Source organism: Acipenser ruthenus, chromosome 11, assembly GCF_902713425.1.
Source record: "Acipenser ruthenus chromosome 11, fAciRut3.2 maternal haplotype, whole genome shotgun sequence".
In the NCBI taxonomy this organism is placed as follows: domain Eukaryota; kingdom Metazoa; phylum Chordata; class Actinopteri; order Acipenseriformes; family Acipenseridae; genus Acipenser; species Acipenser ruthenus.
The window spans coordinates 30,198,894-30,224,938 of NC_081199.1; the positions used below are offsets into that span (position 1 = coordinate 30,198,894).

General features: G+C 38.3%; 1 protein-coding gene across 1 annotated transcript in view; it reads right to left on the reverse strand.

Annotated features, from left to right (window-relative positions):
* pde1a (phosphodiesterase 1A, calmodulin-dependent) overlaps positions 1-26,045 on the reverse strand; it is a 99,649-nt gene that overhangs the window by 69,763 nt on the left and 3,841 nt on the right. The gene's annotated exons all lie outside the window — the stretch shown is intronic.

Genomic DNA, 26,045 nt, shown 5'->3' on the forward strand with positions numbered 1-26,045 from the left:
TTTACTTAGAGAGAATATATGTTTGAGAGTTATACTGAGGCCACAGGAGTTCTTTTAACATCTTTGTTTTAAAAATGTATAGTATGTGCTGACTTAAACAGAAAATGATAAAAAAAGTTGAATCTAAACAAAAATATATTAGTTAACTCTGTTATTTCATACAGAGCTGATATAAAAAGTACAGAATGGAGGTAGGAGAGATAAAACCATCAACACTGTTTATTTGCTTACAGTAGATGTCATTCTATGTTCTATATAAAACTCAAATAGGCAATTTTGGGATAATGACCAAAAAAAAGCAGTAACTAGGCTACCCACTGGCTTATTTAATCCAGATATCTTCCAGGAAAGTTGTTGTTTTTATTCTCATAAAAATGTTTGGTCACTTGTCTTCCAGAAAACAGATATCCAGCAGTACTGGCAAGCCATCTTGTGGAAGTTTTTGGTGACTATCAGTTTAAAAAAAAAAGTTGCTCTCCATTTAGAAGCCCATGCAAATAGATATATATGGGTTGCGGATAACCAGTTGTTTGAAGACAATCAGAGGTCTGTTTTGCACTTGTCTGTGGGACAGTAAGAAAAAAAAAAGGAAACTGCTTCATATCCCTGGATACATTTAATTATTATACATTGTAGTATTACATTGAACAAACTGAGCCACTGACCAAGTCCTACAGTAAGTAATCAATTAATTATATCTGTTAAGCCTGGGATGGAATGGAACTCCAGGACCGCAGTTGTCTACTCCTGTACTAAACATTTATCACAGGTCACTGTGCATTAATGCCAATACATTTTGCCAAACAAATGCCAAATTTCATTAAATAAAAAAAGTAAATAGTAGCATAATTTTAGCAGTCGTAATTATTGAAGTGCTGTGGAGTGTAAATCTCTGTGGACTGAAGGAAGGGAAGGATGCACAGTGGTGGCAGGTGTGATGGTTCTTGTTTCAATTAGCATTGCGCTTTTCCTGTTTAGAAACAACTGTGACATATTTAATCCTAACTCAAGCTGATGCAGTGGAACAAATCAGTGTGTTATGGCTTGCATCAAGCAAGTGGCCTTGAACATTTAAAAGCATCAGACAAAATAATTTGAAATTCTAATTGTACCACTGAAATCTCAAAGCAACTGCCACTCTTCCCAAAGATAAGTAAAATGGGTCAGTATATTACATTCAGATATAACAGCCAGTCAAAGACAGACAGGCAATCTCCAAGTCCAATACCCTTGTTGCAACCCTTTGGTTTATTCCTGTTGCATGTATTACCCCTAAGTTTCCCTCTTTATTTAGAAATTAAAATGTTTACTCATTGTGACTGCTGTTGATGATAATACAAGTTATTGAGGGGGTTTGTTAAATCATGTAAACAGCCGGGTTCCCTTTCATTTCGAAGACGACCACCAACGAAATTATGTATGGGATATGCCTGCCCATTGGCTAGGTAATTGCTGAGCTCTTTATACTAGAGCTGCCAATAGGCCCCTTCCTGGGATGACGCACTCGGTCCCGCCCACCGAGGGATTAAAACCGTCATCCTGAGGAAGCCATTTCTCTTTTTCATTCTCAGGGTGGTACGATAAGACCTCTGTGTTGAACTGAGCATGTTGATAGAAAAGAGCTTCTCGAGTCGAATCGAGTCGATTGTATTTCCCTTGCAATTTTCTGGAATCGCCTTTCTGTCTTTCAGCGGCCTCCTTGCTTACGTGGTAGGCCGCTCTTTGTTATCTGTCTGTCGTGTGAGTGGCTGCCTGTGCAGTCACCCTCGCAAGTGGTTGTCTATTTCCTTCTTGAGAATGCACAGTTCCTCCACGGGGCTAGTCCTTGCCGCATCCCTGCATAGACCTCGCCGGCTGCGTAGGCCCACTCACCTCGGTGCGTCTTGCCTTGTAAACAAACAGTGTGCTCTCCCCTATCTATTTCTACCACGGTTTTCGCTGTCCGCTTCCGACTCACCCGTCGCGGCTTCGGCTACCCGCTGACCAGGTGTGTAACTGCGCGGTTAGGGTAGGCACAGTTGCATAGCTGCCCCCCGGTGCTTCATAGCCCTTGGTACTTCGGTATCTCAGTGCACACGGTGCTCATTGCACACGGCACACGGTGCCCAGCGCTACAGCGTCGGTGCACAGACACAGCGCACACGGTACACGGTGCACATAGTGTTCTCATTACTCATGCGCACGTTGCACATGGTGCTTGGTACCCACTGCTAAAGCGCTAACAACACACGGTGCTGCATGGTACACGGTGCATTTACTGCATGGTACTCGGTGATATTTATACTGCAGTTAGCTGGGCTACTTTTCTCCAGGTTCTACCAACTTAATGTGATAGACCCTGCCCTGCCTTCATTAGGCTTGAGGGTCCTTGAGGGTGTAAGCTCACACCGCTAACCCCTGGATTATGCGGTGCTAATGCATCCCTCATATGCTGCCATTCCTTCTCCCTCGCGACGGCTCTGGTATACATTATCCCATTCATAATGTCGTTGGTGGTCGTCTTCAAATTCAAAGGGAATGTTAGGTTACTCATGTAACCCTGGTTCCCTGAAAGACAAGACGACCACCAACTGCAAGGTCGCATCGGTCGCCCTGACGGGTTCGATGGAATAAGAGAAATGGCTTCCTCAGGATGACGGTTTTAATCCCTCGGTGGGCGGGACCGAGTGTGTCATCCCAGGAAGGGGCCTATCGGCAGCTCTGGTATAGAGAGCTCAGCAATTACCTACCCAATGGGCAGGCATATCCCATACATAATTGTTGGTTATCTTCTCTCTCAGGGAACCAGGGTTATGCAAGTAACCTAACATTTTAAATAGTGCTACTATAAGAACTGCATGAATTACATTGCCCTGCTGATGAGTTGTGATTTCTGGGCACTATTCACTGTTTTAAGGAATGTTTTGTTAAGGACTATTTTAAAAGTCCATTTTGATTAATCAAATCAAATTACCAGTTCCTGAAAACTTAAAACAGTTCTAAAAAGTATTGTGAATCATACTCATTAAGTGCATCGGTTTTCTATGGTATAAGAACATAAGAACATAAGAAAGTTTACAAACGAGAGGAAGCCATTCAGCCCATCTTGCTCTTTTGGTTGTTAGTAGCTTATTGATCCCAGAATCTCATCAAGCAGCTTCTTGAAGGATCCCAGGGTGTGAGCTTCAACAACATTACTGGGGAGTTGGTTCCAGACCCTCACAATTCTCACCTCCAGCTTAAATCCAGAAAGTCATCTATTATTATTATTATTATTATTATTATTAGTAGTAGTAGTAGTAGTATTAGTAGTAGTAGTAGTCGTAGTAGTAGTAGTAGTATTTAGTCATTTAGAAGCCGCTTTTATCCAAAGTGACTTACAGATGCTAGGGGGTGAACTGTGCATCACAACTGCAGCTGCAGAGTCACTTCCAATAGGACCTCACTTGTTTTACGTCTCATCTGAAGGACGGCGCACAAGGAGGTTGTGACCTGCTCAGGATCAAATACAGTGAGTCAGTGGGTGAGCTAGGCTTGAACCCGGAACCTCTTCTACAAATAACTTCTTTTATAGCTAAATAATTCTATTTTCCCACTGATGCATCTATTTTCAATTCTCATTAGTTGTAGCTATGGCATATACATTAATAAATCCTATTAGGTATAGGAAAAATAATGGATCTTGCCATTAGTAACACTTTACCAGGGGGTGATGACCTGAAGTCTAGATAGATAGCCAGATATATATTAAACTACAGGGTAGTACAACAGTCAGCCTTTTGACAGGTAATTATGGGTGAGAAACACAGGACGAATTGCTTAAAATAAAGACAAAGCCAGGAAAAGTTTTGGATTGTAAAAGACCCTGAGTAATGAACTTCAGGAATATCAAGGGAAGTTATGTATAAATTATGTAAGGGACCAATAGTTCTACAATCATCCCTAGTTTTGTTTAAAAGTTAGAACAGAACTTCCTACATACAGTGGAAAAGATTTCAGCATATAACCACTGTGATTACTAGCCCAAAAAGTTCACTGTATCTATTCTAATTTATATAAGAGAAATCATTCATTAAAACATGCAAGTAACAATAAGACTGGATTATATTGAGGCAGATTAGATGCAATCTGTATGTAGTTTTTAAGATTGCAGTAGCTAATACAATGAATAACAGCAGTGTGTAAAACCCATTAACATGTAACTCATGACTAATTCAAATTGATACAATACATGAAAATGTAATCCAATAAATAAAATGATCCTGGACAACAGAGCTGTAATAAAATTCAGCTTTAATAAAATGCTCAATCTAACTTGCATTGTTAATCAATACCTTCTGACTGGAATTTGGCAGGTGGCCTAATATCTAATTATTTTCAATCTATTTATGTATTATCTTGCATAGCTACATTCAATAACATTGTGTTTTGTCAGCCTTCTTGTTTCTGCTTTCTTCTCTCCAATGCCATAGAATACATTTGTGAACAGACTGTTGCAATGTATTGCATTTTTGGGTTTGGTGTTCCAGACACCAAAACTACTTTAGGCAGTATATAAAAGGGGTAGCCATTGATCTTCAGTTTAGTTCGAAAACAGCTTTATACATATATATGTATAAGTATCTAATTAAGAGCTCTGTGTTTTTCGCAAATACGAAATAGCACAAAATTAAACAAAGTGCAACATATAAAACAAAATAAAACTAAATGCAAATAAAAAACAAAATAAAACGAAAGCAGCTGCCAGTGACAAAATAATGATGTGCAGATTTTGCAACTGTCGGCTGGAATGGGAATTGAAAGATACACACTTCTTGCATGTGGACAGAATAGGTCCCCTTACGATTTATGTAGAGGTGCCTATTCTGTGTTGGTGTGTTTAGCTGCACATGTGTGCAATTGATGGCTCCCAGGACACCAGGAAACCCATACCTTCCAAGAAAACCCTGCTTTGTATTTTGTTGCAGCTCGTGAGAGATAGAATGGATGAATTCTCCTGCCCGCTTTACTAAAGCTGCAGGTACATCTCGCACGGCACATGATACAGTCGACTGGCTCATGTCTGCAGTATACTGTAAAGTCATAAATATTTGCAAGCCTTTTATTATGCATGTTTCGCGTATGAAAAAAATGCAATACCGCAAATATTTATGGCTTTACAGTAACCCACAGTACACTGGAACGATCCAGTGGCATAAAATGTTATTGCAGCGTATACCCTTAGTGCTACAGGCAAACCATATGCTCTCTGCATGTCTCCTTCCAGGTCAGCCTGAAGCAATTGGCAGATCAGCGATTGTTTGTCTGTTGAGGCAAAATACACAAAAGACAGATGACTTCTAAATATTTGGGGACATCTCCTCCTCCTAATCCTCTCTTTGTCTGGCCACGTAGAAATCCAGTGCACGCACCATATTTATTGTATTTCTCTTGTATGTTAACTTTAGTGAGGATCAGGGGGCAGGAGCCAGGGCTTCATCGCTCCTGTTTTCACCTGCCTATCATCATAGACTTCGTATACAAACCCAGTCACAGCTCTGCTCTTTCTCTTGCATTAGCTTTTTTGCCCGTAGAGAGAGAGAGAGAGAGAATGTTATTTGTCTAAGAATGCTTTTTCTTTTTTTTTGCCTAAGTGCAATGCATACAGGACGGCGAAGGAAAGCCTATCTACACAAGGAAGATACATAGTTTGCATCACTTGCATTGTGCAGTAGTTCATTTAAACAAGGTTTCTTTTTTTCCTCTCCATACTTGTCCAGTATGCATTGGCCCCTAATGTAATTGTGTATCCATGTCTAAATTGTTGTGAATCAGCAAACCCCAGGAGCTTTACTTTGGCTGGATGCCTAGTGATGCACTTTTTGCACTTATTACAGATAACTCACCCAGTGTGACACCACATGAATGACCTAAAATGGTGACCTTAATTCAGCTAATTGAAGTTTAGAGCATGAAATATCGACTTTTGTCATTCTTTATGTTGATCCAATAGATTGTTTGTTTTAATACCTTTTAGCCAGCATAGGCCAGTTTCTCAAAGCTCTTTACTCCAAAATGTCATTAGCATGATATTTTCACAAAGTAAAAACACAGAAATAAACAACTCTGACATTTGATGCTGGGGCTTGTGCTTAGTCTTGAGTTGTTTCACTATTTATTTTAGAATTGTATTTATTTATTTATTTATTTATTTTTATCCCATCAGACAAAAAATAATGCTGATGAAGGTTTGGAGTAAATAGCTTTTGAGAATCTAGCCCCTTGTTTTCTTCATGAATGTATGAATTTAAAATATAGAACAGCATATCACCACCTTTCTTTTTTGTTTTGATTTTGTGAACACAGTGGTCAAACTGTGTGGTAAAACTGGGCTTTAAAGATGCACGCTTATAAACACAAGACACTGAAATTACTGTACCCAGAATCCATGACAAAAAAAACAAAAAACCATTCATAACCAACGTAAAAGGTAAAAACAAGTAAAAATGGACGTTGCAGTGAATAAAATAAGCCTTTTAATAATTGGACATATCAAATTGGGAGAAAATAATAAAAAAATAATTGGCAACGACGGTCAAGAGTCCAGAGCCCTAACCACTACTCCACACTGCTGCCCACAATTTTGATTTCATGAACATTGTATTAATTGTAACAATTTTACAATTCTCTTTAGATGTCAGAAAAGTGAGATCATTAAATATCTCTCTCTCTCTGTAACTTCACACCCAGCAAGTGGTGCCTGCTTGTCTCAGAGACAAGCAGGCAAACTGGTTATTTTATGATTCAGGGAGCGGTTGTGACCTCAGGCAGAGGACCCCTTTTTATGCATGAGTTGCTTTGCTAATTAAAATGCTGATTGTGATCAAAGGTATGAAACACAGTCAAGCCAACTGAAGCTGGTTCTGCTCTAACAAAGATTTTGGCTAATAGTGACATACATGGTGGCTGGCTTTGTATGTTAACTTTAGTGAGGTTCAGGGGGAGGGAGTCAGGGCTTCGTCTCTCCTGTTTTCACCTGCCTATCATCATAGACTTCGTATATAAACCCAGTCACAGCTCTGCTCTTTCTCTTGCATTAGCTTTTTTGCTGAGAGAGAGAGAGAGAGAGAGAGAGAGAGAGAGAGAGAGAGAGAGAGAGAGAGAGAGAGAGAGAGAGAGAGAGAGAGAGAGAGAGAGAATAACTAAATTGATTATCGTGAATGAACCTTGCCTGTTTGACTTCCTGATTCCATTTTCGACTCCTGAACCTTTGACTACCTGATCCGGCTTTGAACTTTCTTTTGTACGACTTCCCAATTTGGCTTTGACCTTCGACTACCCGACCCGGCAAAATCGCAGCACGACTTTCCGACTGATTATTGAACCAAGACCGGACCCGACACCAAGCATGGATCTACCTACCTATTCCTCTACCGACCCCGAGAATCCACGGAACATCCCGATTCCTCCAGTGGCACCTCCTTCCTTTGTTTCAGCACCTGACCCAGAGCTTTCCCAGCCATGCCGTTCCAAAAGGATTCCTTCCCTGCCCAGATTTTGTTTTTTAAAGACTGGCAAGTCGCCAGGCTATTAAAAGTCTTATTTGATAAAGGAATCCAAATCCCATCTGGAAGCGATCGGACCACATTATTCCAACTTTTGTGTTAGCCTATCGCAGCAGAGCCAATATTTTCCACTAGCCTCCCGGCCCCTGCTCTCTCAGCAACACCAGCTCCAAGCGCCTACGTCACCACCCCAGTGATGATGTATGTCCATCCCCTCGCTGACCCTTCTCTCCATCCCAGCAGTACATTTGACACTCCGAGGAATCACCAAGAGCCTCCCCTCTTCATCTCCTTCCAGACTCCCCAGAACCACCGATATCCTCAATACCAGTTAGGATATCAAGAAGGAAGCTGCAGTGAACAGCAGAATTAACAGCACTGTTAAAAGTCTTGTGCCGCCCTTACTGTACTCTGTTTGGGGCGTGGGCCCGGAGGCATAAAGTGGATCTGAATCACTCTGAAGACCTGGGTGAACACAGATCCTGCTGCACACTGCAATGGGCAGCAGTGTGGAGTAGTGGTTAGGGCTCCGGACTCTTGACCGGAGGGTCGTGGGTTCAATCCCAGGTGGGGGACACTGCTGCTGTACCCAAACACTGGTTCTCTTCCCATAACTCGGGTCCCATAACTTACAATTATTTCTGTGTTTCAGATTCTCTTTTCCTCCTTACTTCAAGGCTTCGAATGAGACGTTCTGTCCTCTGAGTGTCGAACCAGGTCGGTAACTGGGACCCAGTCGCGAGGCAACGCCTATAACGACTCTCTGAGAAGTCAGAGGACTGTGTTTTCAGGGGCCTGGAGGCCGATAGGGCTAGCCTCGACTCCTAGGGAAGGCGCTCGCAGTTGGAGTCCAGGCCCTAGAGGCTAAGCCTCCAATTCAAAGTTGCCAAAACACTCCCTTCCTCTCGCAGCCCTGGCTCCCGCCCTGTAAAACTGTATTTAAACTCTGTAGACCTGTATGCCTGCACTCTTTATCAAACCTCACTGAGTTTTTTGATCGATAAAATTCTATAGAATCAGACCTACCATTTTGTTTTGTTTCAACATTTCTACGTGCAGTTTCTATATGACTAAGTTCTGTACTGTTTTCATTGGATTTTCCTTTTTGTTCTGGAATTAAACTGTTTTTTTTTTATTGAAAAGCACATCAAGAAGGCTGGAATTATTATTTCTGAGAAATAAACTAACCTTACGATATGTTCTGTGGCCCTTCAAGGGTGACTCTGAAATCTTGAAGTATCACAGCTGCTGGTGTTTATATTTTACAGTACTGTACCAGCAAAACAGATGCTGCACTGTGACAGGCATCTAGACCCCAAGAATCAGTTAACTCAAACACTGCATAGGACAGCGATGCTACCCGGAACCTTGGAGTTTTAGTGTTAAAGCTTGCATAGTTGACATTTTCAATTTTCAATCTGTTTGAGCCCAAGTGATAGTAATATATATGTCATGAGGGAAACAGAGAAACATCTGTCTGAAAAATATTCTCAGTTAGGTACAGTGAAAGAGCATATAGTACTACTGGCTAAAACTGCCTGAAAATAATATGGAAAAAAAGGCTAGTTAAGGGAAGTTGTAGATGGACTATGTCCTCCAGACTGGCTCATAGACTTTACTTTTGAGACTCTTGTGATACTTTGTAATTATTTCCAGTACTTTATGTTGGTTCACACTATGGTTTCAATTAAAATATGAGTGGAGTAATATTTCTATACAAAATGAACATGAAACAGCTAATGAAAGTAACACACGATAGTTAACACATTTTACAGACCTCTGAGAAAAGCCTTTCTATATATCTTAGCAACAAAACTGTTAGTAAAAGCACACTCATTTGTTACACTTTCTCTGTTGGTCACAAAGGTAGATAGCCTGGAAAATAGCTCAGAGCAATCAACCAAACACCATTATCCAGTGATAAATCCTATATCACATTGCAAATTGCTTTTTCAAGCTTTTATTTCAAGAACAGAGTCGTCTGCCCAAAATCCTGATCAAAACTAACAATCTTGTCAATTGTACTTATGAAATTTGTCAGTCAAACCTTGTTGTACGTAAAGCATTCTACGGCACAATGTTGCCAACAGACAAAATGCAATAGTGTGAATACACTGTGTTAATACAGCATGCCTGTCTTAAGGGTTCTCATCAAACTTCTATTACTGTAAGTAAATGTAGTCTCGGTTTCCTGCATGATTTTAACAGTGTTATATAGTTGTCAAACTATGAAGTACAGCAATTAATCTTTGATAATTACGGTTGTATAGCAAAAAATGTTACTTGAGACTTGAGACAAATTTAAAATGTTATGTTTTGCTAGGCATGTCACAAACCATTTGGATGCCTCACACACAGGCAACAGGATTTCCATTTTTACAAAAAAAAAAAAAAAACTAAAGTGAACAAGTCAAGGCAAGTGAAACCCTATGAAATAGATTTCCTGCTGTCATGGCTGAAAGATCATTTTGAAGGCAATAACTGTGTATTCTAGCAAAGCGATAGCCCCAGGGGTCAACAAAAGTGAACTATAGATTGTTAAAAACTGCCTAACAGATGATGTTGTTCCTGGTGCTACACTGATCAGATTTATTATATATTTATTTATATCCTTCATGTAAAGGCAAATCACTCAATCATTGTATTTCAGTAGTACTAGAAAATATATTGGTTATAAAATTAGAGCAAACATTAAATAGTCTTGTGAATGTATTTCATGTTAACGACTTCATTGAAAAATAAAAAGGATAACTTACTTTTAGTATTGTTGTAAACAATGTTCGTCAAACTATTATTCAATGTCAGCAGTTATGGACACTTTTCATCTTAGGGGTAAAAGGATGGCCAACCCTGTGAAAAAGGAACTGAAGATGCCAGGATAACATTACAGATTAGTGTGGGGACAGCTTGGAGGGCAAGTTGTTGATTCCCTGGCAAGTAAAACAGACATTGCTCTTGCTGAGTATAATGCATTTCCCCATACCTGGGATGGTGGTTCGTGAACATGGGCCATTAGGGCTCCAGAGTGAACGTGTTACCGCTGCTTCATAACAGCTATGATCCACTAGTGAAGGACAAGCCTTTTTACTACATCGCTCAGAAAGTGCATGCATGCACTGCAAACAATCACATGTGGATTTACAATTCACTCTGACATTAACCAGATCTTATTACGGCATTAACTGAAATGCCCAGAGGTGTAAATTAAATAAACAGATGGATGCATTTGCAAAATGAACCAACCAAACTGAACATTAAATTGTAAAGCATCTGAACTTTGCATTTTGCTTTTTGGACAAAATAAGACTGCTGACATTAACGGAAAGGTCAGGCTTATCATCAGTGAAAGCTTATCTGTCATTTGTAGAATCCTAATGATTCAAGAAGGTCGAGTATACAGTGCCTATAGAAAGTCTACACCCCCTTGAACTTTTTTCACATTTTGTTGTGTCAGTGCCTCAGAATTTCATGCATTTAAATGAGGATTTGTTCCACTTATCTACACACCATACTCCACACTGTTAAGGGAAAAAAGTTTCTATTGAGAAAAAATTATATATTAAAAATACAAAACTGAAAGATCATAATTGGATAAGTCTCCACCCCCCTGAGTTAATACTTCGTGGAAGCACCTTTGGCAGCAATTACAGCTGTGAGTCTGTTGGGATAGGTCTCTACCAACTTTGCACACCTAGATTTGGCAATATTTGACCATTCTTCTTTACAAAACTGTTCAAGCTCTGTCAAGTTCCTTGGGGAGCGCTGATGGACAGCAATCTTCAAGTCATGCCACAAATTTTCGATTGGATTTAGGTGGGGGTTCTGACTGGGCCACTCAAGGACATTTACCTTTTTGATCCTTAGCCATGCCAGTGTAGCTTTGGCTGTGTGCTTTGGGTCATTGTCATGCTGAAAGGTGAACTTCCGTCCCAGTTTCAGCTTTCTTCCAGAGGGCAGCAGGTTTCCCTCAAGGACTTCTCTCTACTTTGTTCCAGTCATTTTCCCTTCTATCCTGACAAGTGCCCCAGTCCCTGCCGATGAGAAACACCCCAATAACATGATGCTGCCACCACCATGCTTCACAGTAGGGATGGTGTTCTTTGAGTGATGCGCTGTGTTAGGTTTGCGCCAAACATAACGCTTTGCATTTAGGCCAAAAAGTTCCATTTTAGTTTCGTCATACCACAAAATGTTTTGCCACATGGCTACAGAATCTCCTGAGTGTTTTTTTGCATACTTCAAACGGGATTCAAGGTGGGCTTTCTTGAGTAATGGCTTCCTTCTTGCCACCCTACCATACAGGCCAGATTTGTGGAGTGCTTGGGATATTGTTGTCACATGCACACGTTGACCAGTCTTGGCCATAAAAGCCTGTAGCTCTTGCAAAGTTGCCATTGGCCTCTTGGTAGCCTCTCTGATCAGTCTCCTTCTTGCTCGGTCATCCAGTTTGGAGGGACGGCCTGATCTAGGCAGGGTCTTGGTGGTGCCATATACCTTCCACTTCTTAATAATCATTTTGACCGTGCTCCAAGGGATATTCTAGGCCTTTGATATTTTTTTATACCCATCCCCTGATCTGTGCCTTTCAACAACTTTGTCCCGGAGTTCTTTTGAAAGCGCCTTGGTGCTCATGGTTGAGTCTTTGCTTCGAAATGCACTACCCAGCAGAGGGAACCTACAGGAACCGCTATCCTGAAATCATGTGAATCACTACAATTTAACACAGGTGGAGGCCACTTAACTTGGTGTGTGATTTTGAAGGCGACTGGTTACACCTGAGCTAATTTAGGATTGCTATTACAAGGGGGGTGGACACTTATCCAACCAAGCTATTTCAGATTTTATTTTTAATTAATTTTCAGATCGGGGCAGAGAAACTGTCTCAAATCAAATTGCAGCTTGGGCAAACACTGCCACAAGCAATGTACTCTTTTCTGAGAAAGAATGATATGAGAGAACATTTCATAGTTACACACACACTTTACATGTTAGTTGACTTGCTCTGGCAGAAACGAGGATTTTGCATTGAAGAAGGCAAACTAATTATTCAACACAATGAGTTAATAGATGTGGGCAATAAGAGATAGAGAGAGAATAATAAATTGATATGGCAAAAACCTTATGACACTCACCTCTTATTTTTCATTGACCTAGCTAAATATAACACACCTCACACTAAATTAGAAGGAAAAGCTAGTTTCAGAGGGAATTCTGTATTGTATTCTGCTATTCTGGGTAGACTCCCCCAATGCAGACTGCACACCCTTAGGTATTTCCCTTCCCCATTACAACAAAGAGTTATAAATTATTATCACTATTGAGTGCCCTATTGATAGTCTTCCCAAGGGGCATTTCATTTTCCACTATGGCTGAGTCTGCAGTACATATTTAACATATGAATCAGTCAAGAAAATAAGTTTGGATAGTAAATACAACTTTATATATTTTGTTTAAATATAGCTGATTTTGTTTAAATATAGCTGATACAGCATAAGTAAATATATAAATAACAGAAAATGTTTTTGAAGTTCATACCGTGAAGTTTTTCATCTTCTGCATTATCCAGTTTATATCCCACCCGTCATATTTGTTTTCATCAAGTTGAATTTGTTTGAATTTCAGAAAGTCGGAAAACAGTGACAGTGATACTTTAATGTCATTTTAGTGTTTGGAGCATCTTTCTGTTGTAGTATGTTTTGTAATTAATTTTCTGTTAACTCACAGATTCAGTGTTCAGCCATTTTATAATTGTGAAGAGTGCAGGGGAGAAAGGCGTTCCTTTGAAAAGGGGTGGGACTGACAGTGATGTGAACCAATCACATGACAGACAGACTATTGACCGGTGGTGTGAGGATGTTAGGGCAATAGTTCAATTTATTTTTCCTGAGGTTTTAACCAATCACAGGCCAGGATTTCCAATCACTTATTCATATATGTATATTGTGGTAATGTGGCTGGTGCAACGCGTATTTACTGCAGACTCACACACAGAGTCCAGGAATTGATGAACAATCATGGTTTTATTTACAATATTTACAAACAAAGAAAACAAACACCTATCTCCTTTTTGGAGAGCTAGCTCATGGTACATTTTTTCATAACTACGACAGGACAGCTAAGCCACTTGCACTTCTTACTTACTACCAGCTTTTGCTCGACTCACACCAACCTCACTCCTACTTCATCTTCTTCGAGTGACAACAAAGAGCAGTCTTTTACATCAGCAGATTACCAGCAATCACTTAATCAACACCCAATTAAGTATTTACCCATGTAATGCTTTTCTTAATCAGCCTGTCCTATAATCAATCCAAAGGCTTCTGGAAAATGTAGTTTTTTTCCTTGTAACCATAACATTAGTGAGAGATCTCTCTCTCTCTCTCTCTCTCTCTCTCTCTCGATATATATATATATATATATATATATATATATATATATATATATATATACAGTGCCTTGCATAAGTATTCACCCCCCTTGGACTTTTCCACATTTTGTAGTGTTACAACCTGATATTAAAATGGATTTAATTGGGATTTTTACCATTTGATTTACACAACATACTTAACACTTTGAAGGTGCAAAATATTTTTTATTGTGACACAAAAGTTAATTTAACAAAAAAAAAGACATTTGTTGGTTGCATAAGTATTCACCCCCGAGTCAATACTTGGTAGAAGCACCTTTGGCAGCAATTACAGCTGTGAGTCTTTTTGGGTAAGTCTCTACCAGCTTTGCACATCTAGATCCTGCAATTTTTGCCCATTCTTCTTGGCAAAATTGCTCAAGCTCTGTCAAGTTGGATGGGGACCATTGGTGAACAGCAATTTTCAAGTCTTGCCACAGATTCTCAATCGGATTGAGGTCTGGGCTTTGACTGGGACATTCTAAGACATTCAGGTTCTTGTTTTTAAACCACTCCAGTGTAGCTTTGGCTGTGTGTTTGGGGTCATTGTCCTGCTGGAAGGTGAACCTCCACCCCAGTCCCAGGTCTCTTGCAGACTGAAACAGGTTTTCCTCTAGAATTTCCCTGTATTTGGCTCCATCCATCTTGCCCTCAATCCTGACCAGTTTCCCAGTCCCTGCCGATGAAAAGCATCTCCATAACATGATGCTGCCACCACCATGCTTCACCGTGGGGATGGTGTTCTCAGGGTGATGAGCAGTGTTGGCTTTGCGCCACACATAGTGTTTTGCGCTAAGGCCAAAAGGTTCAATTTTGGTCTCATCAGACCAGAGAACCTTTTTCCACATGTTTGCTGTGTCTCCCACATGCCTTTTGGCAAAATCCAAACGGGATTTGATATGGGTTTTTTTTCAGCAATGACTTTCTTCTCGCCACTCTTCCATAAAGCCCAGCTTTGTGGAGCGTCTGGGTTATAGTTGCCCCATGGATGGTTTCTCCCATCTCAGCTGTGGATCTCTCCAGCTCCTTCAGAGTTACCATTGGCCTCTTGGTTGCTTCTCTGACTAATGCCCTCCTTACCTGGTCACTGAGTTTTGGTGGACGGCCTTCTCTAGGCAGAGTCGCGGTTGTGCTATATTCTTTCCATTTTTTAATAATGGATTTAACGGTGCTCCGGGGGATGTTCAAAGTTTGGGATATTTTTTTATAACCCAACCCTGATTGGTGCTTCTCCAGAACTTTATCCCGGACTTGTTTTGATAGCTCCTTGGTCTTCATGATGCTGTTTGTTTAGATATGCTCTTTAACAAATTCTGGGGCCTTCCAGAAACAGGTGTATTTAATCTGAGATCATGTGACACTTTAATTGCACACAGGTGGACTCCATTCAACTAATTATGTGACTTCTGAAGGCAATTGGTTGCACCAGAGCTTATTTAGGAGTGTCACAGCAAAGGGGGTGAATACTTATGCAATCAAGACTTTTCAGTTTTTTATTTGTAAATAATTGAAAAATATGTAGATTTTTTTCCCCACTTCGACATTATGGACTATTTTGTGTAGATCAGTGACAAAAAATCCTAATTAAATCCATTTTAATTCCAGGTTGTAACACTACAAAATGTGGAAAAGTCCAAATACTTATGGAAGGCACTGTATATATATATTGAACCTGAACTTTATTAAAATAATTGCACTGTTTTTATCAGTCACTATCAAAACATCTTTAATGTTCTAAATAATATTTGAATGCCAATGTTTTAGTGCAAAACAGCCATAAAACTGTTTTTTGGTCCAGCAAAAAATATTTAAACACAAAAATAATAATAATGTGTAACTATAATTCTTCATTTAAAAAAGTGTGTTCAATGAATGTCCAATATACAAGCGTGTTATAGCAACAGAGAAAATAAAGTAATTAATTAAAACAGTACTGGATACACAATATAAAGTATTTACAAATAGTATTTTGTGACTTGCAAAAAAAAAAACAAATCTCCCCTTGGATTTCAAGGATAAAACAAATGCATTCATTTCTTTAAAATCAGGTTACACTTTTTATGAAGTAGCAGGAGATACAGAGATTACAATGTAAATAACAAAATCTTATTCTGGAATTTTTGGACCGATATAAGTTATCCCTAGGGCAGCATATAATTAGTGATCTATTGGAATATGCATACTGTGAAGTAATAAGCCACTTCATAAAGTTCACCCAGCAGAACAATTACATTGACCTTTCAAGCTACAGCATTTAAAAATGAAAACTTAAGTATTTTCATACTGTTTGTGAAAATATAGAGGGTGAAAAGTAAAGGGTTTAAAAAGTAGGTCTGTTCAACAAGCTGCAATGTCAAATATACTATGCATGGCAGAAAAAATACCCTAATTTACAAGAGGTGAAGCAGAGCTCCAATAGCATCTACTGTCATGTTCTGTGTGATACTATAACCAGCGCTACAGATAACATTATTTATTGAGGTAACATTTTAATTTGAAAGGAAACCTTCTACATGCAAACTGAAGCGGCTGGTGACCGATTGAAGAAGTTGATGACTATAAAATTATGAAATATGAAGGTGTTAATACACAGAGCAAGCCAAACGCAAAATCCACATAATGAGCCAGCTGGGTCAACCACAGGGGTGTGCTAAAGCTCTGACAAACCCAATTCAGACAGAAACTTTTGCCCACACATCTATTTAATAACTTTCATGTCATAATGCCCTTTGTCAGAGGTAATGCAAGTCTTAAATTATGCACCACCCTGTGGTCAAAAAATAGCTCCCTAATCGACTATATAACTCATTTTTAATGCTAAAGGTATAAATCAAGCTAAATTTTCAATTAGAATCATCATTACAATCTTCAGTATTATTTTGCAATAATTCATGAAATTCATTTATAAATTATATTATCAGAAGTTGTATTGGGGGGGGGGGGGTATGTGGAGTTAATAATTAAATAATATCTGTTATATAATTGGTTTGAACATTTTGAAACAAATCATTAAATATTTCACATAGCATATACAAAGTGGTGGTGTGGCAGCAAAACCAGTGAGCTGGTAACAGGCTACACCCACATGTGGTGAAGATTGATAAAGCCCACTGAGTAAGAGAAAAGGTTTTTAAGAGTTTTCATGAGGCAGCTCAGAAAACATTTCTTCTCCACAAACTGTCCTCAAGTATTGGAGAATAACTACTGTCAGTAAAGGGTGACCTCTAGTGGCTGATTGTGTTAATGTCTACAAAAATGTAAACATGGTTTGGGAATGGGAATGAGCTTTGTTTGATCCACTCCCAAGTGTTACTTAATATATGTATAGAAAAAGCTGCACATTTTAACAGCCTCATAAGTTTTGTAGTGACGCTAAATCTGTAGCTGTAAATTCTACTATAAAGTTGACTATGAATTATATCTTACAGGAACGGGTATTATAGGTTTTACTGTACAAACATCTGTTTCTTAAAGGTTTTATGTCATTCGGTTACACTTGTCTATAGTTGTGTTTGGTGTGCCTTCTCATTGTATATTTCATTTGTATGTCTTTAAAAAAGCACTATGTTACCTAATGCGGGTTCTGCAACGCTTGGATGAGTGTGTTTTTATACCATATTAAAAATCCCCTTTGTGCAGGGCCTTAAATTTTAGTTTTAATACCAATCAATTAAGCAGCATTGTGAATTTTTTGTTTCAATACCAACATCTATCCTGCCTTAACTAAGGCTGCACACAGAATTTAGATTTAATCTGTTAGGGTTAGTGTTGTCTTGCCCGGTGACAAAATCTAACAATTTTTCATGTGAAATGTTTTGGTCAGATGAAACATGCTTCTCAATATATGAGGCGCATTTTCAAGTAACCAGTGTGAGGGTTAAGAGGGACACTTCTGAACAGTAAGAAGGTGCTTATTATTTATATTTTCTTTTCTTTCCTCATTTAGACTTTGATTATTAAAATGAGGGATTAAAATTGCCTGCTGTTTTCATTTATGCAACAGAATGCTGTTATGAATTGCTGTTTTGATTAAATTATGGACATCCTTAATTGATGCTAACCACTCTAAGCAAGATAATGGAACACAGAATAAATGTCGACTGAATACACACTGATTGGGGCCTTTTAATTTTTGTAATCAAGGGTTTTGCTCAGTTTTTATTAGGTTATTTTTCTATTTTGCATATTTATAATGAAGTACTTCATACAGTATTAATGAAATAGTACTTTAGCTCTAAGCATTTATACAAGGAATAAACCTTTTCACAGTATTTGACTGGTTGCCAATTGCTAAAACAACATCCATAAAGTACTCATTGATTCTTTTTCATTCTACTGAGCATGCAGCCTTACAATTACGATAAGTGCTTTGAAACTATTTAGAAACCACACAATTTTTATGACAAGAATCTCTTCATAATTGCATTAATTATTTAGGTGTTCAAGAATTGAAATAGAGTGTGAAATCCAGGTATCATCTAGCAAACAGATATAAAGCCAGTAATAATAATTACATTGTTGGTCTTGAGTAGAATTTAACAAAACTCAATTTAAAAAGTAGGCTAAATATTTTAAAAAGTAAATAGTAAATCCAGTAAATCTAATATATAAAATAAAAATGAATACAGACAAATTCTCCACACTTTGAACACTCTTTCAGAATCATTAACAGAGACCACTTATGCTTCCTGTTTTTCCTCCCTGATCTCCTTTTTCCTTCCTCTCTCCCTTCCCCACACACAGGGCGCGTTAAGTAACTGAGGCGCTTTGAGTGAGAACGCTCAGAAAGCACAAGGGGTTGAATTTAAATGACTTAATGCTCTGCTACACGAGAGCGCTGAGCGACTTTTAAAATGGCGACTAACAATTCTTTGCTTTTTGGTATTTGTAATTTGTAATTTTCTGGTTGATTAAATGTCCCGAGATGAGGGAGTCATTGGTATTGAATTCCTAAAATCAGGAATGTTAGTGTTAGTATATACTTATATTTATATTTGATTTGTCTGTAAATAGTAGAGAGCCAAATCTCTACTATTGACAATGGCTGCTACCACCTTCAATCTTGACATGAAACACCATGGATCTCAAGAAGCCTCAAGCAGGCAGACTATTTTGTGATGTTTACTATTAAACTGAGACTCATTTACTGTACACACTGAATCTGTATCCCAAGCCAGACTGAACCCCATGCCTCAAGAGGAGAAAGAATACTGCATCCAACTGTGCCACATAGCCCACACTTTATTTTGCATTAAAATATTCTCAGTGGAGAGGCTGAGTGGTACATCAAGAGACTTGAGCTCACATCTCTGTTTTAATATTTTTTAGCTCAGAATTCTCATATGGTACTTTGTAAAACGTTCACAATTTATCCTAAATATATATTTCAGAATACAAAAAATTGGGTTACCCATGTACAGTATAACAACACCTCATGTTTTCTTTCAATATTTCCCTTATGTGAGCTTAGTGACAGCTAATACCAGGCATATTCTAAAAACTGCTGAAAAACAAAACACTGGATTTCAGTGGGCTGGAAATGCAGCAGGTTGTTATGGCGACCGGTAATACAACTGTATAATCCAACTGTATACAGTTTCACAGAATTTGTGTATACAGTATACAGTATGTCCCTTTTCTGATTTACAATTGTTTAATTTTGAGTGTTGGTATTTGTTATTTAAAATGGGATTGGGAGCTAAATATTAATAAGAGTACAAATAAGAAGGATTTGTTTTTAAAGGTATGGGGAAATAGACTAGTTAACTATTTGCTAAATGTCATCACTTGATTCTCCTATGGATATCTATCCATTATAAGGCACTGAAGTGCAATATTAAAATATATTAAAAACACACACACAAAGAAACAAGCATGCTTTAACACAAAACAGGCATTCAGTGGTGAAGGGGGATGGGATATTCAAGTTACAATAAAACTAGCACTCTTACTACTATGAAAAAGCATTGTCTGAGAGTATGTTGATTAGCAGGATCCTGCCCGAATCGAAACCAGCTGCAATATCTTGCCAATATAACCCTGGTTACCCTGGAAAAACACTGAGCGCAAACAACTGAAAAATTGACCAAATTACCACTCGTTTTTTTTTTGTTTTTTTTTTTTAAAAGCTCTTATGTGTGATTGTGAAATAAAATGCTATATAATTACATCCTCTTAATTATTCCTCATTTGGCATTAAGACAAAATCTTTAATTGCCATCCTTGCAGCAATCCAAAAACCTTTGGCAACAGAAAACATTTTAAAGTAAGGTTTCAATCTGTCATGCACAATCAAATTCCCAGATAATTAATTCTTTTGTTTTTGTCTCTTCCTCCTACATACTGTTCACCCAAACACTTGGAATAAAGTATCTAGGTAAAGCCTTTATTGAGCTATTTAAGTGCACATATTTTATAGTCTAACGCAAAAAAGGTTGTCATGACAAAAAAAAAAATCTATCTGCGGTGACTGTGATCACTTAACAAATACAAAGAAGTAATATTTATCAACACAGATGTTCAGACTGAAAAAAAACAAGTCATTTTATTTGTTTTATTTTTTTTACAAAACCTTCCTTATAATTATATCCAGGGGTGAAAATATCCCACCAGTTTCCATGTGAGCAGGAAGTTAAATTCAGTCACTATACAGTGGTTCCCGGCCTGTGCACCATAAAATCCCAGGTGGTATCTAAAAAATATTCCCAAAACAATCCAATCTCCCAAACCATTAATCAAGTGGAATCTCCCCTGAAGCACTCTGGGACAATCCAATCACAGTTTGTAACTGAGTGTGTGTTTATGTGCCTGAAGAGATGATGACGCCTTGTGAGAGAAATGTTCAGGCAGAGTATTAAATGGGTGCTAAGCTTGTTTGCTACAGAACAACCATCTTGAAAATTTTTAATAACAACCACCTAAAATATCAGTAATTACTTGTGAGCTTCTAATGACCTCAAAAGGGGAAAACCTCATTATGTTATTATAAAGTTTACTGTCCAATGCTGAAACCTAATAGATAAAAGACAAGAAAAATTATCTAGAGGTATTGATCACTGCTGAGGGGGGAGGCTTGGTGGTCCAGTGGTTAAATAAAATGGCTCGATATCAGGAGGTCCCCGGTTCTAATCCCCACTCACTGTGTGCGATCCTGAGCAAATCACCTAACCTCCTTGTGTTACTTCCATCAAACAAGGTCCTGACACTGCATCAGTTGTTAATGCATAGTTCACCCCTAGTCTTTGTAAGTCGCTTTGGATAAAAGTGTCTGCTAAATAATTAATAATAGGAATTATGTTATACACAGAATAAATGCGTTTTAGGTTGTATTGGGACTTGATCTAACATCTAGCATCTACCATAAGATAATGAAATAAAGGATAACTTCTTGTCATGGGTACATGGTCAGTGGAGCTGTTTTGTTTTCAATGGCATACGTAGTGGAGGGTTCCTTTTTAGATTTTGTTTCAGATGACATTGGCACCACACTATTCCAAACATTCTGGAAATTAAATACTACAGAAGTCCTCCCCAGCAAAAAACAAAACAACCAAACAAAAAAATCATCTTCAAATATATTATTGCCCTGCCAGCCTGGCATGTGTAACTGCCAGTGCTGTGTGATACACTGCCGTTACAGATTCTGTCCAGTCTCCTGTCGGATGAGATGAAGTTAAAAACTCTAAAACCACAGGTGCAAACAAGCCTGGCTTGTCTTTGTGGGTTAGATGCTCGTTTGCTCCGAGCAGGGTCGCTGGTTTGTGCCCACCTGTTACACATAGACATTGCAAAACTAAAATAACTAACAATAGCCATATAATAATTACTTCAAGTCCTGGAATGTCTTGCCCTTTTCCATCTTCCCGTGCATCTCCATCACCTGCACATAACAAAACCCCATTCTTCTTTTGCAATAGCTTTAGACTGTGCAAAACCTAGTACCTTAGCAGTTTTCTAACCTTCTGCACTGAATTTTTTTTAACCAAGTCCCCATTTCCTTCCTATTTAGGCTAGAGTTTAACTCTCTTTTCCTAATATTATGAAAAGAGATTATCTGATGACGTACTGTAATGCAATATCACCACCATGAACCTTAAAAAGTACAAATAAATAAGCAGCCGTTTTTCTTCAATGAGTTGGTTGCAAATCAATGTTTTCGGTTTAATATCAGTCACATCATGCAACAGAATGTAGATTGGGAATAAACTGTGGAACATGTTTTTTTTTTGTACACAAAATCTTCATAACAAACAAGTAATGCGATGGCAATGACGAATAATTATGGTTACTTGCCTCCTTCCCTAATGATAGAGCCTGATGTGTTCTCCCCTTGAACTGCATGTTTATTAAAAGCATATTCTCCGTCGTTGACGTGCCTTCGACTTGGTCGGCATGAAGGACTTTTCTTCAAATCTTTGACAGAAACCGTGGCAGTTTTTTTCCTCGAAAGCGTGGAAGAGACGGTGCCCATGTGTAAAGAAAAATCGCACAAACCACTTTCTGCAACATATAAAGTGCAGCTGTTGCACCGATTCTAAAAACAAATTTAAAAAAACACTGCAAACTCCCTTCCAACCTGTCTGCCTCCTGACAGTGTCACACAAAATGTCAAATGCAAAAAATCATATTCATTCAGCTCGTGAATTAATTAATGAACTAAATATAACAGATCAGGCACTGTAATTATCACTAGAGTTTCAAGGTCTTGTGAATTTAATTTGCTATTGCTGCTCATCAAGAAGACTACAGTACTTGAACAACAAATTGCATTTTTCAACGTGCTGCGTGACTATCAAGTTTCTGAAGTAGTTGACACCCCTATACTAGTCTATAGACTGCGAATAGTAGCCTTTTCTAAGTGATCAAATGCGTCCAATAAAATTTGCAAGGCCATCCAACTTTTTCTTGGCAAGCTTGTCTTGAGAGACATAGCAAAACGATACATATATGAAACCAAGCACTGTCCTAGTAGTTCAAATCCAAACCACAGAAAATCAGTAAATGAGATTGATTCTGCTTCGATGGCTGTCTGTCTCTCATGTGGGTAGCTCTGGAGGTTGCAGCCAAGTCCCCGGTACACATCACACATTCATGATGAAACTGGCACAGATTTCATTGGCAGTCTGATTTCAAAAGGAGACCAGGACTGAAGGAGGGTGGAGTGAACTGCTGCAGTACAGTACAATCTTAGATTCACTTCTAGAGCTGCCTATAGTAGATTACATCTAAAAAGTGTACTGTATGCGCGAGGGAAGGGAGTTGAGTGATGCACAATAGTCGTGTGTTTTTTCTTTCTTTCATAAAGCGTTTTTTACATTTTTTTTCATTTATCCAACTTAATTTTAATTCAGATTACATTTCTGCTATTCATTTCTGTAAAACATAGGTAATTCATTATTTTGTGTTATAAATGAATTATTTTGCATCAGTAAATTAATAATAATAATAATAATAATAATAATAATAATAATAATAATAATAATAATAATAATAATAATAATAGGCATATTTGCTTCTTTACCAACATCTTGAATGTCATAAAAAAAATAGCAACACATTTTGAATAAAAAATATTTAACCTAATTTATTTATTTATTGCATTTATATAGCGCTTTTTATATAAAAGTATCACAAAGAACTGTACAGTACATAGCAGAAAAAAGAACAAACAATACATTTGTATAACATGTTACACATACAACTGCCACAATCAGACCATTTAAATAACAGATTTAAATAACAGTATACACATCAAAATAATACAAAAGCAGTAATTTTAAAGTTACATTAAAACCCACCAAGATAAGAAAGCCATTTAATATAAGTGTGTTTTTAGTCTTGACTTGAAAACTGTAAAAGGTCCCAGCTTCCCTGACAAACCAAGGAACAGCATTCCATAATTGAAGAGTTCTACACGAAAAAGCCCTTCCTCCCGTGTTGCTTTTGATTAATTTAATTAATTAATTGTAAACAATGAATATGAATAAAATGCATGGCAGCGTTCCTTCAATGACAAGGTACAGCTTGTACCTCTGCAAACATCCTAAAAAGGTAAGTGGGGCGTAGAGAAAATGGGATTTGTAACACATATTTACGTGCACTATAGCTCTTCACATGTACTGCAGATTGAAGATGCAACATCTTGTTTGAAGAGATGTAACCTAGTCTCCTAATGTCCCCAAACACTATGCAAGGGTGGTGGCTGAGTTCTGCTCTAGAGACAATACCTGGTATGCTTTGGGGTGCTTGCATCCAAGTATTGAACAGACCTGTTTATGAAAACACACTTCTCTTTAGCTTCAGGCTTAACACAAGCAGAAAGAAACCTGACTATTCAATACAGATTTCTTCGACAGATCTGGTGGTGTTATGCACCACTCCAGAGATAGGTGAACGTTCCCTCTAGCCTCAGCCTGTCAGTGCTTGTGTCAAGGTCAAAACATCACCACACTGCTAGAATGTGTGTATTATGTGAGTTCATGCAGGGTCAGAAAAGTCCTTTAGGCACAAACCTTAGCTCTTCACTACTGAATAAACTGTACATTTTTACTTGTAGAAATTCACCATTATTCAGAGGGACTATCTCTACAACATACTGCTGATGCATTAGACCAGGGGTGCCCAATTCTGGTCCTGGAGGGCCGGTGTCCTCCTGGCTTTTGTTCCAACTGCCCCCTAAATTACTTAATTGGACCAATCAAGCACTTATTAGAAGCTTAATTGGTCAAATTAAGCAATTTAGTGTACAGTTGGAACAAAAACCAGGAGGGACACCGGCCCTCCAGGACCAGGATTGGGCACCCCTGCATTAGACTCAAGGAAACCACAGTGAACAAGACGTTTATGAAAACATGAAGCTAAAAGGGAGGGAATGGGCACCACAAAGAAAATAGCAGAGGTTCAATTCCTATCATATTTACTATGAGACATGTGGAAGCCACATTGTGTTTTCCTTTCCCAACTGTACAGTAAAATCTACAAGGCATGGAATTAAATGCATGCAAAAATGAACTACTGACCTGGCATATTTTATAAACAACCTAAAAGAGTCATTAATACTGCCTTGAAACCAGGCAAGCCTCCAGTGCTTTTAACCTCCAGTGCTGTATAATGAGTGATATATTGTGCTGTGGGAGTTTTTATGCTAGTCAGTGTATAAATGAAGCATTCCTTTAGTTTACACGTGTGTTACAAGAATGACAAAAAAATGTAATAAAACTGTGTATTACAATACGTGTAATGTTCAACCACCCTGTGAAGTTATTAACAGTTAACTAGTTTCCCCAGCAGGGTGCAGCAGTGTTCCTTCTGAAAAAAATGTCCCTTTATTCTAATGATGGGCCCGCCCCACTGTATTGATATTTTTGTGTTTGTGTATGTTTCTTGTTGATGACTGGATGTGGACCTATAAATAATGATTTATTTTGTGACAATAAAGCACCAAGTATGAGCTGGGACATACTGTAGGGGGGTCAGCAGTTCCCTGGGTTAATTTTCTTAAGTCCTATATTTAACAATTCAGAGCAGTTTTTAGATATTGTTATTTTGTAATGCTTATAATGTGTCTTATAAGCAATATACAGGTACTGACCACATGAAATCAATATTTTGTGTGGTGGGTAAACAACTACTGAAAATAAATGTATATATTTCAGTGTTATGTTTACAGCTGTTGACCACTAGAAGAAACATAGCGACATATATCCAAAGCATTTACTCCAGTCTTTAAACGTGTGTGACGCATGTTGCTGTTGAAGCTGACACCCTGGGATCCTTCAACAAGCTGCTTTTATTATTATTATTATTATTATTTGTTTATTTAGCAGATGCCTTTATCCAAGGTGACTTACAGAGATTAGGGTGTGTGAACTATGCATCAGCTGCAGAGTCACTTCCAATTACATCTCACCCTAAAGACGGAGCATTAAAAGGTTAAGTGACTTGCTCAGGGTCACACAATGAGTCAGTGGCTGAGGTGGGATTTGAACCAGGGACATCCTGGTTACAAGCCCTTTTCTTTAATCACTGGACCATATTCTGGGATCAATAAGCTACTAACAACCAAACGAACAAGATGGGCCGAATGGCCTCCTCTCGTTTGTTCTTATGTTCTTATA